This window comes from Cupressus sempervirens, chromosome 10 (genome assembly GCF_028749045.1).
Source record: "Cupressus sempervirens isolate cs-2001-9-10 chromosome 10, ASM2874904v1, whole genome shotgun sequence".
Lineage (NCBI taxonomy): Eukaryota > Viridiplantae > Streptophyta > Pinopsida > Cupressales > Cupressaceae > Cupressus > Cupressus sempervirens.
Window position 1 is genome coordinate 639,213,299 of NC_143127.1, and position 16,784 is coordinate 639,230,082.

At 35.7% G+C, this 16,784-nt stretch overlaps 1 protein-coding gene and 1 long non-coding RNA gene across 4 annotated transcripts in view; one reads left to right on the forward strand and one right to left on the reverse strand.

Annotated features, from left to right (window-relative positions):
• The window catches only part of LOC149535453 (zinc finger CCCH domain protein), a 63,627-nt gene that overhangs the window by 12,749 nt on the left and 34,094 nt on the right, over positions 1–16,784 (reverse strand). The gene's annotated exons all lie outside the window — the stretch shown is intronic.
• On the forward strand, positions 6,338–8,661 carry LOC149535454 (uncharacterized). 3 transcript variants are annotated; one of them, XR_016357032.1, is made up of 5 exons: positions 6,338–6,683; positions 6,786–6,866; positions 7,548–7,760; positions 7,861–8,238; positions 8,343–8,661. It is a non-coding gene; the product is annotated as an uncharacterized LOC149535454 (long non-coding RNA). The 3 variants fall into 3 exon arrangements; XR_016357030.1 differs by having other exon boundaries at positions 6,382–6,683; XR_016357031.1 differs by lacking the exons at positions 6,338–6,683; positions 6,786–6,866 and having other exon boundaries at positions 6,873–7,760.

The following is a 16,784-nucleotide window of genomic DNA, read 5'->3' on the forward strand; positions in this document are numbered from 1 at the left end:
ATCAATGAAGGCCCAATAAAAGAGAAAAACGGCATGTTAGCAGGTTATAGAAGCTCAAACGCTTCAAAGCGTTCTACAAAAATGCGATATGAAGAACATTTTTGCTATATGTAGGAAGTTTAGGAGGGTTAGCAAATCCATTTGCAAAAGGGATCGTATAGTGCTCAATGTTAGAGGGGTGCGATATTGGGTGTATAAGGACATTGAATACTTAGAAAGAGAGATGCTTAAACGATCAATCATGCACAACATTGAACTAATCTTATAAACCTCTTCAAATGGTTACCCCCATTTTAAGGAATAGCATGTCAAGTGGTTGTTAGCACTATCTTGATGTCTCCAAGACTAGTCAGTTGGGGAAGAGAGTGTTCTTCCATCGAAAAGATAGATATACAAAAAAAGCAATAAATTTGAAAGTCTCTCAAAGAGACCTCAGGTATGGGGACATTGTTGACAATGATGAGATATCATTGAAAGGTCAAAAAACAATCAAAAGACAAAATCCAAATAATGATTTGGAAGGGAATGATACATGTGATCACATAAAGAGGAATGAAAACCTATTATATAGTTTCTGCACCAACCAACATCTGCAAGGGATGATGTAGGTGTTATTCACCTCGATGTACTCATCAGCGGGCAAGACTTAGCAACTGAAAATAAGTAAGGCAAGAATCATAGTTTAAAGGAACGAATCTCTCAACAAAAACACCAGCAACCAAAGGACTAGACAGGAAGAAAGGATAATTTCCTTGTTGGGTTTAATCATTACACATTATCGTCGACAAGAGATTGTAACCAAATGACACCCAAGGGACTAATTCGCATTCCTTGCATGAGCCGAGCATCACGAGTCATACTGAATCCTAATAATGATCATGCACAATGATGGACAAGTATGAATACGTACGGTGCAAATTGATTTCCATTCAGACACCTATTAAGGGAACACGTAAGTGGAGTATAAAATAGGAGTCTAAGGTGCATTTAAAAAGGGCATTTAATCCTTACACAACGTCAGTCTAATAAAACAAAGACAGGTCGAACATTACCACGAGGCAAGATTAGTAACAATTATAAATTACACCTCTTTGCCCAATCCCATGTCACACCATACAAGGGACCCACCATGAGTTGATAAAGGAGAGGGAATACATTTAAACCTTTATGTCGATCTCCCTATGAGGAAATAATAATAAAAGGGGAGTATATGAAATAGTACGGAGGAGGCAGAAAATATAAATTGCAAAAATACATCAATACTCGGGACTGTCAAATATTCAAAGGAGCAATGAACTTGAATAAGAGGGAGTATTGATATCTAGAAGGATAAAAGATTGCATCAAAGTTGTTTATATGCAGATAAGTATTTTCCTTGAGTATTATATTTATCTATATTTAGAATGATATTATTATTATTATGTAGAATTACTTTTATTAGTCTCTGCCTTTCAAAAGGCAAAGACTATTGTTTTCATATGAATTAAAACTATTAATCCTCCTTTCATACTTTTCCAATCATAGGCAAAAAGGAATATATTGTATGGTTCATAGTACTTAGATATCTCTAATTTTTTAGTTTATTCGAATTTTCTGATTTTCCTATTCGTCCGCTTTATTTTCCCAGTGGTTTTATTAGTATTGTTTCTGTTAAATAATAAATAAAAAAGAAAAGCAAGTACATTTCAGAAATCAAAACAGCTGTAAAGTTTCTTTCAGTGTCATGTGCAAGGAGGAGCCTTCAACACGTTTTCGGAGGTATTGGAGAGGACAACTGGCAAATGGCACACTTAGATATTTAGTATCCTTATTGTCATTATTGTTATTGAATGTCGCATTAAAACCATTGGTTTGGGTCAATGCAATGTTAAAAGCAAGGATAAAATAGCATGCGACTGGATGTTGTTTGTCTTCGCAGTTTGTAGAGGAGATCGTGCAGATTTCTAAATGTGCTAGGCTTTCGCTGTGGTCTTCTATGAGGCATTTGCATTTGTCCAAAGATCTCTTAAAGGTAGGAATCGACGCTTCTAGTTACAATGAATTTTTCCAAAAAAAGAAAAAAAAATCAGTGTTCAAAATATTTGAGACGAGAATAAGTTTTGAGTATGTCTAGGGTTTGAATCTGGACGACGACAAGAAGCGCGGCAATTTCGTTTGATTTATTTTCGCAACAGCTGGAGTACAGGTACTTTTCGGATTATCCTTATTGCAATCCTTTTTTTTGGTATCAGGTATTGAAATTTTGTTTTGTTTGAAATGTAGCTGCAAATGAGAAGATTAGGTAAAATCTCGTGTAAAGATGTCAAATTTTTCATTTTTTCGTTTTTTCTTAAGAAACTCTTTTTAGTACCAAAGACTTCAGGTTGAATTGCTCAAATATTCTTCAAATATTTGCATTTGTCCAAAGATCTCTTAAAGGCAAGAATTGGCGCTTCCAATTACAGTGAATTTTTCCAAAATTTATTTTTACTTTTCAGTTTTCAAAATATTTGAGACGAGCCTGAGTTTTGAGTATGTCTAGGGTTCGAATCTGGACAACAATGAGAAGCGCGGCAGTTTCGTTTGATTTATTTTCACAACAGCTGGATTACAGGTACTTTTTGGATTATCCTCATTGCAATCCATTTTTTGGTATCAAGTATTGAAATTTTGTTTTGTTTGAAATGTAGCTGTAAATGAGAAGGTTAGGTAAATTCTCGTGTAAAGATGTCAAATTTTTCATTTTTCCGTTTTTTCTTGAGAAACTCTTTTTAGTACCGAAGACTTCGGGTTGAATTGCTCAAAAATTCTTCAAATACTGCAGTTTTTCATTGGGGCTTTGTTTTCAATAATTTTAAAAAGAATTTTTAAATTGGCTTTTATATGTCTAGAAAGCTTTTTGATCTGTAAAGTGTAATCATTAATTTTGTTGTTCGACTGAACAATCGGATCGGATTTGAGAAGAAACAATAGCTCAAATCCCTTCCTTTTGGAGGAGGAGGGCTAGACAAGACATATTACATGGTACAGTGAATAAACATTAGGAGCAGCTTGGACCATAAACATTGGGAGCAGCTTGGGCCTTCAAAGAGTGCCCGAGATTTAAGATGACTAAAATTAGAACTGTGGGGCATTTAGGTACTAGGGTCCAATATAATTAATATGGATTGTGGCAGCAGTAGTGCTAGCGACATGTACATTTTCTGTTTGTTGAGTTTCAAATTAAATGCGTTGGGAGCTGATAAAAAACTATAGCTCTTTCTAGATACTGTGATTGGTTTATGGTTGATATATTCTTAATGGAAAATACAATAATACCCCAGGAAAATCTAGACCGGCCTGCAATGAAAACTAAAAAATTATGAATTTAAAAATATAAATACCCTATGTTTTACATGCATTAATATGGTCATTTGATTCTTCTCCCTTTGTTTTGACTCAAGATGTTTATAATTTCATCTGTCATGAGAATCTCAGTTTGCAGAATTTCACTTGTAGCATATGGCTTGTAAGACATCACAGGTTTGAGTTGCCGGGACTCCCTAATAACAATGGTACCCTATTTGCTGATTAAAATAACATCTTTCAGCACTTCTGCAAATTGTGGCTATTTTCTCATCAGTCATACTCATTTACTGGTGCTGAAGTTTACTTCCTTCAGCGGTGGCTTGTCCAAATAGCTTAGGAAATTCAAATAGTGTGACATTTTTTGAGCTTCAAATTTGTTGTGCTATTTTTCAAAACAAGGTTTGTCCCATTGGCTTACAAAGGTAGTGATAGGGTTATGCCATTTAAGATGATAAAGATGCACACAAGATAACATAGAGGTCATTTTCGATGTCTAAGATATCCAAATTGTTCTAACACATGCCAGATCTGTAACATATTATACAGCCTTTTATTCCATCCATCAATTGTGTCATTTTCACTTAGCTTGCTTAACCTTATGGAGTTACCTAATAGTTTGTGGAACATAATGAATTCATTTACTAGCAATTTGCTAAAATAAATTGTTTCTTCAATCATTTTTTCATTGTTATGATCTATTTTTCTTAATTCCTTTTTTCAAATTTATTCTTGTGCTTATCTCCCTATTCTTTCTTTAGTGTAAAATTTCTGATGAACTTGTGAATCAGATATGGTTGACAAGTGGGTTTCTAGAAACTAGATAGGTGAGTTTCTAGAAACTAGATAGGTGAATTTCTAGCTAGTGCTTGTTTACTTGAGGTTTTGGGTAGATTTTTTGAAACTTGTTATTAATCTCTACTAGATACCGTCGAGCCAACAATATTTTTCCACATTCACTATTTTGTTTGTCATGATTTGATCAGTTTTTAAACAGATCTTATAGCTATGCATTCTATACATTCTTTTATAAATTAATATGTTTTTTAGAAGAGCTTTGCATGTTTATTAATCTGGAGTGAAGAGTTCTGAGTCTATATATGACATATAGCTGTTTAGTTTCTCTCCAGACTGATTTGAATTATAATCAATGGCAAAATAAACCTATGGCCATCACACATGACCGTAATCGAAAACTTTTTTAAGGGTCCTTAAAAGATCTTGCTAGGGCAGATTATTATTTATTGACTGGCTTTGGATGGATTGGAGAATATACAGGGTAATTGGAATAATTATACTAGGTGTCTGGTTTTATTTTTCCATATAAATTATTGTTTCTTAGTTTTGAATTAATTATACTAGATGTCTGATTTTATTTTCCATTTAAATTATTGATTCTGAGTTTTAAATTATGGAGTTACCAAATAGTTTGTAAAAGATAATGAATTCATTTGCTAGAAATTTGCTAAAATAAATGGTTTCTTCAATCATTTTTTCATTCTTATAATCTATTTATTCTTAGCTGCTTTCTTTTAATTTATTCTTCTGCTTCTCTCCCTGTTCTTTTTTTAGTTTAAAATTCCTGCTGGACTTGTGAATCAGATATGGTTGGCAGGTGGGTTTCTAGAAACTAGGTAGGTGAGTATCTAGCTGGTACTTGTTTAGTAGAGTTTTCCGCTAAATTTTTAGAGACTTCTTATTAATCTCTATTAGATACCGTCCAGCCAACAATATTTTCCCACGTTCACTACTTTCTTTGTCATGATTTGATCGATTTTTATACAGATCTTATAGCTATGTATTGTATAGATTCTTTTATAAATTAATATGTTCTATAGAAGAGTTTTGCATCTTTGTTTTACTTGAAGAGTTTCATTTGATAGATATTTTGATTTGCCAAGTTGTACCAAATCCCAGGTCTGTTGCTCCTGGGCTTGTTGCTCCCATCTTCTATCCTGGCTTCTACCCCAGCTTCATTTTTCTTCGTAAAAATTACACTTCTAAACCTTATAATGAAGTGCAATTTTATTTATTTATTTTGTTAGATATGAGGATCAGAAAAAAGCATAAGAAGAGTAAATTCTGTTAACAAAAAAAAAAGTCTCGTCTTGAATATTCCATGGATCTTTTTTTTCTAGACATAGTCTAGAACAGCTAACTTGCAGCTGTAAACAATTATTTTCCCATTCATCATATGCCTTTAACTGTGACCTATTCTATGACATATAATGAAGAGAAAATTTCAGCCAGGTCTCATATTGATATTTGTGTACTTTGCAGTTCATAATAAAACCAACTAGCATAGAGTCGTACTCCGTTTTGTTTTCTTACTTTGTATGACCAGGCATATATCTATAAGTAAGAGACTATAATAACTTCTTGTTTACTTTTTATAATATTTTATCAATTGTACGATACTGTTATGTAATATAAAATTCTCAGGTTCTACTTGCACTTGATACCGGTAACTCCGATATCGCTTGGGATCTCAAATTGACATCTGGTAAGGTAAATTCACTATCGTACCTTCCTCTTATCCATGGATATGTATTCAGTCCATGTTTCCGAGGCAATTTGCCTCTGGACTCGGACTCGGCCGAGTCCTAGCAAAGTCCACATGGACTCGCCGAGTCCAAGGACTCTGTCCTGGGCGAGTCCAGAGCCCAGGACTCTGATTTTTTTTATTTTTTTTTTAAATTAAATTTTTTTTTTTTTAAATTAAATTTTATTTTTTTTTAATTTAAAAAGATAGAGATTTCCGGAAGATGTTTTTTTACAATGTATATGAATTCTGAAAATGATGTAGCATGTCAAGAATCTATTAAGGATTGAATCTTAAATCTTAAATCTTCAACTTTATATTATGTTATTCAATTTTTTCCTTCAAAAGTTCGTTATTATACTTGTATGATTTTCCGAGTCCTTGCCGAGTCCTGGCCGAGTCCGGTCGCCGAGTCCGAGTCCGAGTCGGATTTTGACTTTCCGAGTCAAAGGCGAGTCCGAGTCCCGTAACACTGGTAATATGTTTATATATATTCATTTTTCATATAGACTAATGAATGTCTTTGATAGATACCTTTACAAATTAAATAGAGTAGATGCTTAATACAATTTATGTTGTCTCTAAATACTACATATAAAACAAGAAGACTTGAAATCAATGTTATAAGAATATTGACCTGTCTCATTCACATGACCTTTGTCAAATTCACCTTCGTATTGCTCTTACATCCGAACAATGTCATAGTTTAATTCATGAACAGATATTCGATGGATCCACCCAAAATCAACACACATGAAGTTGACAGCAGCATTGATACAAACGAGCTGCAAAAGCAGAGTTCAACTCTCACCAAAAGGTATTGCAATAATATACGCAACATTACATACCTTTCCATGCATCCATTTTATTTATATACATATTTAGTTATTGTACTAACTCTTCTTTTTACATTTTATAGAACTTTGTTCATATCCTCACATGGACAACAAAACATTGCAGCAGATGATAGCAAATCTCGTGATAGAGACCTGGGAAAAAGGTATAAATAATTGTCTTCTTTTCAAACTATATGGTTCATTACCATATCATTGAAGACTGAGCATAGAAGAAAACAATGTATCCACCATTGCGGATATCTATGCAACGCAATCAAGTACTATTTTTGAAGGTGATGTCCTCATCACTTATGGGCCTGCGTATGCGAAGAATCCAACAAGCCCAGCAAAGGCTCCTATAGTGCACGCTGATCTTGTTGATAGTGATGGTCACATGACCATAATAGTAAACATAACCAACCAATTAATTAACAGATTTATGGCAAAGCTTTTGCCTGGCGCAAGTGTCCGCATAAAAGGTTTCTCTCTCAAGAAAAAGACACTGTATGAAAGAGGTGATGCAGACTATTGCATTCAGCTCACTACACAAACATCTGTTGAAACAATTGACCAAGTTTGCAGCCACCAAAAACTGATGCCTGACACAAGAAAATGTCAACTAATTTAGTCACCTAACAACTATTCAATTGGCACGTTAGATGTTATAGTTGCAGCTCACAAACAAACACCAAAGGAGTACGAGCTTCACATCAAAGATAGAGAATCTATATCAGACACATCCATTTTAATCTTCTTATTCCATTTCTACATCCGCACTTGTTTTTTATTTTCCTTCAATATACAGTTGCTTGCTCTGCTGACTGACACATTCATTTTTATTGCAGGTTACCATTCCTAAATTCCATGCCCAAGCTTTCACAACAATCCAACAAATCCTGCATTCTACTACAACACTGCTCCTCCTCCTAAAGAATGTTGTACATAGTGGCCCTAGAGGAACAGACAGCATTAAAACAACACCATCGACATATGTCGACAGCCTCAAAGATTGAAGTACAATAAAGGCTTTACAAAACATACTCTCTTGTAGTATCCAGGTAACCGACAAAACCACACCATCTCTCCAATAATACTACAATCATATTCTAGCTAAAAAGACATTTCCAACTGATATCAAAATCTTTTTCATTTTCCTAGGTCACCAGAACCCTCCGGCCAAAAAATGCTTATCTACAGCCATACCAGCTACTATGCACAAAATGCAACCAGCCAACTTCATTGGTGCCATCCTTAGCCATGGCAACTATCCAATGTCTTGCATGTGGCCAAATCACAAACTTCGCCTATGCAACTTTCTTGCACTGCACCATAGAAACTGAGAATAACATTGTTGAATGTACCATGACTGGGAAAATGCTTCAAGAACGCTTGCCACAACTTGCAAACATACCCTTCGACACCTACAAAAAAAATATCTCAACAATCATGTACCTGCTACGAACATTTGAAATACAGGGGACTTTTTCTATTGCAATGAATAACAATATCATCTCCATTATAGGAGAAAACACCAACGTAAGCTAGAACTAATTCATCTTTCTTTTCCTTATGCTTTGTCAAATATTAATTTCCCTTCCACGCCTTTCCACTAAACGAAGCCATTTTGGAATGTATTACAGGTCAACTAAGGCTTATAGACTACAGTCCACATTTTTGGTCATTGGAAGGCTTCAATAGACACAATCACATTGAATCCAGTGAAGACCTTGCAGATCTGCTACACACAATATTTTCGATAGATATCACTTCTATTATAAAAATTTTGGCCTGTATAGAAAGGCTTTGATGAACAATATCCAATACACAGATAACTTTCAGTCAAAAACATGCAGTCTAAAATTTTGCTATCCTGTGTTCAGGCATACACAAATAACTTTCAGTCGAAAACATGCAGTCTAAAATTTTGCTATCTATAGAAAAATATTGTCTTCAGTCAAATTTTCTAATTAGAGTACTGGAACGAGTTTATATGCTTGTCATGTTTTCTAGGCTATCATGATTTCTCTGCATTGATTTTGTTTGTGGCGATGGAACTTTCAGGTCTAACTTTTGATGCTAATTATTTGTCTGAAACATGATATGTGCTTCAAATTTGGTGTTGGCTGTTAGAAATAGCAACCAGCTTTATAATGCTTTCATCATTCCTCTAGACAGGTCATGACTTTTACATTTATCTATTCAAATCAAACGTGTAAATACTGAAAGGACATTTTGAGACCCTCATCTAAACACAGAAATACCAGTGTTCTGGTCTTCCATGTCTTTGCTTTACTATTAATGCAATAGATTCCTTACATACTTGAATTTCCTGACAAAACAGAGGTCTTGAATTTTGCCTTTGCATTCATCCATTTGATGATGCTTGGTCGCTGCATACTGTATGTCCATCATGAGTGATGCCAGTCTTTTTCTTGTTCACAGGCTGCTTGAAGTTGTCACTATTTTCTGCATATGGATGACATTGATGCATTTGGTTTGATACACAGGCAACGGTAAACAGCAAAAGACTCGTAGCAAACAGCAAATAGCAAAGGAGTTATGTTTGGTGTCTGACAGATCCATATTCATGTTCACTAAGGGAATCAGTCATATTATTTATTGCCAATTTGCCAGTTCAAAATGCTACATATTAGCTTCTTCTGTTTTGAAAAACAGAGTAATGATATAAAATTTGTGACACAGATTTTTATCTGTAAAATCTGCTTTAAAATTCAGAACACAAAGAACTTTCTATCTTCAGATTGAGCATTTCATTTTTTACATTGTGGCTGATTGCATAGTAAATAGAGCATTGTGTTATTGCCGAGTCCTGAGAAAATTTAGTGGATGGAATGGTAGCAGGTTTGGTAATCTTGCAGAATACAATGTATGCATATTTGACATAAGACAATCCCACTGAATTTTACAATTTTTACAGAGGGAATATAGTGAATAGAGTGAAACAGTTGCATGGATTATGTCAATGGATGCAAGTTAAACATGATAAAGACTTCTCAATGGATAGTCAATTATTCTCAACCTATTATTTTGCATTTTCAAACTGAATTTTGTGCTATTTCATTGGATGTCTTTATTTGAGCCGGTAGCCTTCTCCTCCATTTTTTCACGGAGGAATTTGACCAAAAATAAGCCTCTAGGTAGCCCTGTCATTTGCTCAATATTTCATGTAACATATTTGTAGGATTAACCTTTAGCAATTCTCCTGCAAATGTCCACTGCTTTTCGCGTGTCTAGAAGTGGGTTTCACGGTCGATATAAAGTTGCTTTGAGTTCTCTTCATTTTCCTTCTCCTCTAGTATGTACACTACTGAACTTCAATATTTCTAGGCATATGATGATGTGATAACTTCCAATTAGAAACAATAAGAAAACTGAACATTTGTATCTGAGTAATAACCACATGCTCTGTTTTGTAGCTACTGGATTATCTGTTTTACAAAGACATGACTTGGATTATACACATAAGTCTGACTCACCCGAGAGAATTATTGTGCTTTATGTTTTGTGTTGATAAGAATAAATATATAATTGCCCTGACAAGTACCAAATACCTTTCAGTAAACAACACTGCTAGGCATGTGTTGAGTCATCATCCTTCTTAGCTTGACTTTGTTGTATCAAGTGTATCTATAGGTAGGAGTTTCTTGGATTATCATTTTATAGCGTTGAACACAGGTTGTTTCTTCAGTAGGCTTTTCACTTTTACAAATTCAATTTTATGGTGAAATAATAAATATCCTATATTTTACATGCTTTAATACAGTCATTTGATTCTTCTCCCTTTGTTTTGACTCAAGATGTTTATAATTTCATCTGTCACGAGAATCTCAGTTTGCAGAATTTCACTTGTAGCATATGGCTTGTAAGACATCACAGGTTTGAGTTGCCAAGACTCGCTATTAAGTAACCATTTCTGAATTATCATGATTTTTAGCTGTTTATTGCTACTACAGTTTGGGCCAACTCAGATATAACAGACAGGCTTAACCATTCGCACCATATTAAATCAATGGCCTATGTCACAGACAGACAATAATCTGTTCATGAATGATGAAGCTGTCATGAAGATCACTGAATCAGCCACTGCTTCTAAAGTTTCCAATATATGTTAAATGTACACCAAACATAAACTAATAATATGACATAAACCGTAAATACATGCCCTTCCTTACAATAGGCAGGGACTCATGCTCAGACAGAGCTCCTGTTTATTTTTGTGATCACCTTAGATTATTATATGTTATCTTAATAAGAAATAATATGTTAAAATAAAGATTAAAGTATACATATAGAAGTTCTAATATATGCATATATGTTCAAAAAAAAATTGGAATGGTCTTATTATGCATAACTAATTATTATTCTTGAGTATTATATTAATCTCGCTCTTATTTTTATTATCAATAAGTAGTATAAGATCTATTTGCCTTGACCTTTTCCAAGAATGTTGTTGCAGGAATAGGAGGATTGATATTAGATTCAGAGGGAGTCTAACACTTCTTCAAAGGTAAAGGAGCTCGGAAGATTGATGTTTAGAGGGAGTCTGACACGTCTGTCTAAAGGAGCAGATATAGGATATGTTTCAATTGATCTTTGAAGATTTCAATCATATCAGAATGAGAGGGAGTTTTTACTTCAGGTAAACTTTTGGTATCATGCATGTGACCACATGATTTAATGGGCCTACCCCCTATGTACATCATGAGGAAGTGATGACTTCCAAATGATCATCACTTGTATTTACAAAAGTTATTGAAAAGTGACGATCTTACAATAACTTAATTTTCTATAATGATGGATATCTTACGATGTCTATGCAGATCATGATAGCTTATACTTTGCATGGTGGATGTCTATATGGTACGCATTATGAGAATCCATGTGCACATACCTTATAAACATTTTTGAGTACATGGTGAATGTTATGCAAATTGATGTTCTAGAGGCCATTACACGGAGTACTTGGTGAATATCATGCAACTTGATGTTCTAAAGGCCATTACTCACAGTACTTGGTGAATATCTTGCATCTCGAAATTTTGGAGGCCATTACTCAAAGTATTTGGTGAATATCATCTGTTGATATACTGGAAGACCGATACTCATGATATCAAATGTGATATCAAACCTTATTTGAGTATTTGGTGAATATCATGTGTTGATATTCTGGAAGACCAATACTCATGATATCATATGTGATATCAAACCTTAATTGAATACTTGGTGAATATCATGTGTTGATATTCTGGAAGACCAATAATCATAATATCAAAATGGTGATCTTCTGATCAAAGATGTCCTTTAAATTTGTCATTTCCTAATATTACCAATGGTGTAACACGTCTTGTGTTTATCCTCCCTAACTAAGAGGGATTGTTGATGTTTGGTAGCTTCAGTTGGATAAACTTGAGACTAAACTAAAGTTATATATATATATATATATATATATATATATATATATATATTTGTGTGCAGTTAATTAAATAGTAAATTATATATATGAGATATTATATATAATTATGTTGGTATCATTTTAATCTCTATTAAAATCGGGTTTGCACCCTGTAGCCTGGATTCAAGTTCGGGTTCACGCAGGCCCGGATTCGTTGCAAAATCATGTAGGGTTTAGATTTCGAACTGTGGGTCCATCTAGGTCCTTGTTGGCATGAATCCGGGCAAATGTAAGAGGACCCACAATAGTAGGGTCAAAAAAATGAAACAAAACAACTTAAAATAATGTTTTTTTTTTGTTTTTTTTATGTAACCCTAAAAGGAGTCTAATAAAAAGCATTTCACTCATTTGCTCTCTCATTTTGGTCTGCGGGTATTTATTAATGAGCAAGTATTTAATGTTTATCTTTGACATTTGGCATTGCTCAATGATCAAGCAACATATATTCATACTATGAACTGACTAAGCTTTGCAATTATGCACATCTCTCTTCTTCTTTTGCATATATATATAGACACACACACACACACTCACAAACCCACCCACGAACCCAAATGGGAATTTTTTTTGGCCCGAACCCACGAACGCGAACTCGAACCTAAATCCGTCCCCAAACCCGAATTGGTGACTTAGATTTTAGTGAATATATAGGTACTGCTCAAAGTCACTCTCTCTAGACCCTCTCCAACTAGACTCCTATGCGTGACCGTGCTCCACATTTCCTATCACATGTGTCTCTTCAATGGGCTCTGCAGCTAACTCTAATAACATGTCAAGCTCTCGAGTATGCTCAAAGTCTATCTACTCTAACTCCATGGGGATAGGTCTCGTTGGTAAGCTCTCATCATCCAAATCAACTACCTCCTGTGGAGTTGGTGGCTCATGTCATGGAGAGCCAAGAATGCCCTTAATCAAACTCATCAATGCCATATTATACTAACTTAACCATGAGTTTACTTGTGTTGCCTCCTCCTTTGGCATCTCACCACCCTCTATGATCTCCACCTCTCTATGTGGCTCTCTCTCCTCTCTTTGTGCCTATTTGTTCTCATCTCTATGGCTCAACACCTAGTAACTCCATCTGTTTGTTATCACCAACCTCCTACGGTACAGCAAACTCCACTAAAGGTGGTGATGCCACTAAAATGCACTCAACGTGGGGCATAAAAACTAACTCCATGGAAGGTGTTGAAACTATCTTTGTTGTTGAAGGGTCGAATGTGTTGCTGGCATGAGTGTCATGCTCACTTGTGTGCAGGCTTGGCCAAAGGCCAAAATCACTACAGTGGTCGCCTATCTTGCTGACACTGTTGGAATCAAGTGTGTGTCTAATAATAAGGGTCGTATGAACAAAACCTATGTGACTGGTCAACACTATTGTCATTGTTTCCTCTCCCTCTACATGGGTTATTTTGGAACCCACCAGATGATGCATTATTGCTTATTTGTTGTGCGGTGTTTGTTGCCCCAAAGGTAGACGATTGTTCATGTATAAAGAGCACTTGTTGGCTCCCCATCTTCATGTTGTATGGACATTCCTTAGTGGAATGACCCATAACCTAGGAGATGTCGCAAAATGATTTTCTCGAGCACGCACCTTTTCTGTGCCCATTTTCCTTACAATCTATGCACAATAGCTCTGTTGGATCAAGATACATCAACCAGGCAAGTGGTGAGCAATGAACTCAAACATCGAGTTAGAAGATTGTATTGTCATTGATTGGCAATTGGTTAACAAGAAGTTAATTGGCATACTAGTCAAGACGGTAGAATGAAGGAGAAGCACGAAACGTGAAATGGACGTAGCCCAATCACCATATATGTGACGATATGAGAGGAGGTTTGCATGCGACACGACATGCAGCAGAGAAGAGCAGCGGATTGTGGCAGAAGCATGCAAGGTTCTCGATCCAACTATTGACTTGCAAGCGAATAGGCTATCCTAAGCATAGGCACCTATGGATAGGTAATCATGGGTGCCCTGTGACTATGCTCACTATGCAGTTCAAAATTCAAATTGTTGTTTGAGCAAGATAACTTTAGAGTTTCCATCTATAATTTGAGATTGTAATTTAAGGATCACTTGACATTCATTTTATATATGTTGTTGTCATTGGCTAAGAAAAGGAGTAGAAGATCACTATTCAAATTAGAGAGCCAAGAATGTTGTCACAACAACTATAAAAACCAGAGAGTCCATCAAAGGTCAATTGTGAACAGAGAGCTACAACAAGTATGAAGCGCACAAGAGGAAGAAGGGTAAAGTGCAGAAGGAAGCTCCCCAAAGCCAAAGAAGCAAAGAAAGATCAGAGCATCTTCAAGAAGACGCAAGAGAGGATATATCTAGCAAGGTGTGCCATAAAGTTAGATCACATAACATTAGTTTGCTTTCTAACCATAGCATCTATTGTAAGCCTTTAACAGGGTAGACTTCTAAGAAGCCTTTGAAATCCTCTAACAAGGTATCTCTTAGAAAGAGATCTAAATCCTCTAGCAAGGTAGACTTAACAGGTTGTTGTAATCCTAACAGGTTACTAGCATTTCTAACAAGATGCATTCTCAAAGGGAACAGATGTAACCTTTAACAGGGCACCCTTTTTCTTGCAAGGAAAGGCTACTAGACTAACTAGTAGACTTTGCAAAAGTCTGCATACTGATTCACCACCCCTCGGATTGGAACCAACAATTGGTATTAGAGCACAGACCTTAATAGTGACAAGTCTAACAACTTAGGGGAAGATACAATGGCATTACTCAGAAGATAGCCGCAAGAAGAACTATCGAAGATCTAAAGGACAAACTAAGAGAATTTATAGCTAAGCGAAAGAAGCTGATGAGAAAGTTGGGAGAAAGCCAAGAGCTAATAGAGAAGCTCAAAGAACAAAGTTATTTTGAAGAATCAAAAGAAGCTATAGCAGAACTCATGGCCGACAAAGATAAGCTAAACAAAAAGATCAAGGTCTTGAAGAAGGAACCCGAACATTCTACAGTAAGATTAGGTGAAGCTATGGATGAGAAAGGTAGTGCCATCCTAGCAATAGATCACGCCTATGAAGAGCTAAGGCTAGCTCATGAAGCAAGACAGCAAGCTAAAGATTTGGTGAAAGATAAAGAAGATGAGACAGCCCTCATGGAAGAAGAGCACAGATATAGTGCAAGAAAAAAAAGTGTATTATAGGAGTATGATCATGAGAAGACAGAACGACTGAATACTCTGACTGGGGAAGCCAGGCAAATGGAAGAGCAAGGTTGTCAACTGATGGACGAACTCAAGATAGTTAAGGAAGAATGTGATAGACTTGCTAAACCAAGTGAAAACACACAAAAAGTGGAGAAGCAACTAAAAACTCAAGGAGAAACAACAAGCTCAACTAGCTTAGGATTCCAAGGAATTTGTACATCTGAAAGAGGAGAGTCTTCAAAGGCAAAAGACACAAAGTCCACAAAGAACAAAGTGAGAGCAAAAGAAGTTATGTCATCAAATAAACTTACTTGTCTTTACTGTGGAAAAATAGGACACAAGTTAAATGAATGTTGTTATAGGCAAAATGCAACCGGTAGAAATTACACAAATAGAGAACTATGCTATAGTTGTTATCTGTGTGGACATAGTACAAAAGAATGCAAAAACTTTGTAAATAAAACAAGAGCATAAAAATACTGCTGTGTGACATGTATGGTCAAAATGAAAGAGACTGCAGATATTGCACTGGATCACACCAATCATTTCCCAGGAACAGGAGACAGGTTTGCTTCGCTTGTGGAAATGATGGGCACAATAAATCATGGTGCAAATGGTGGATGAGTCAACAGAAACAAGCAAGACATTGGAGCAACATGAGGAAGACATGCTACAAATGTCATAAGACAAGTCATGTAATCAAGAATTGTTGGCCAAGGCAAAGACCCAAACAACACAACAATGGGAACAAAGGAAAAGGCAAGGCTATTGATTCTAAGCAAGTCAACAAGAACTTGGCAAGGTATGGATCAAGAAGAGATTAGAAAACACTGGAGTAAAGATTGGAGAAGCAACAAGTTCATCGGTAAGTGGTGAGTTCTCCCAATCAAGTTAAGCAAAAGTAAGCTTAAAAGGGCAAGGCAAGTGAGGTAAGTTTTGCACTAGTCCCCTCAGATAAACCGGTAAGTCATGATTCGTGACTCAAAAGGGAAAGGATGCATTGCACCCAAAAGTGGAAGGCAGGTTTGTCATCAAATTGTGACCGTTGATCCAACAGTCAAAAGGCATTTATTGCACAAAGTGAGAGGTAGGTAAGAGACAAGGTTACCATTTGGAATGCAATGTTACCTTTTTCGCCAAATCTATAAATAGCAACTTTGCTAAACAAAAGTTACTTTTGCAATCTTAAGATCAATCGAGTTTTTGCTTGCGAAACCGTAACTACCAAGAGTTATTGTTTGAGCGTATTTGTGCAAAAAGCTATCAATTGTTTCACAACCCCAAAATTTACTTAGGGCAACAGATCAGGAGACAAAACCTCAACTCCAACTCACAATGGCCCAATACAATGACTTGTTCAATGTAGAACTAGTCGATGGACAGGATTTGGAACCGCCTATCTATGAACCGATCGTGTTGAGTGCTAAC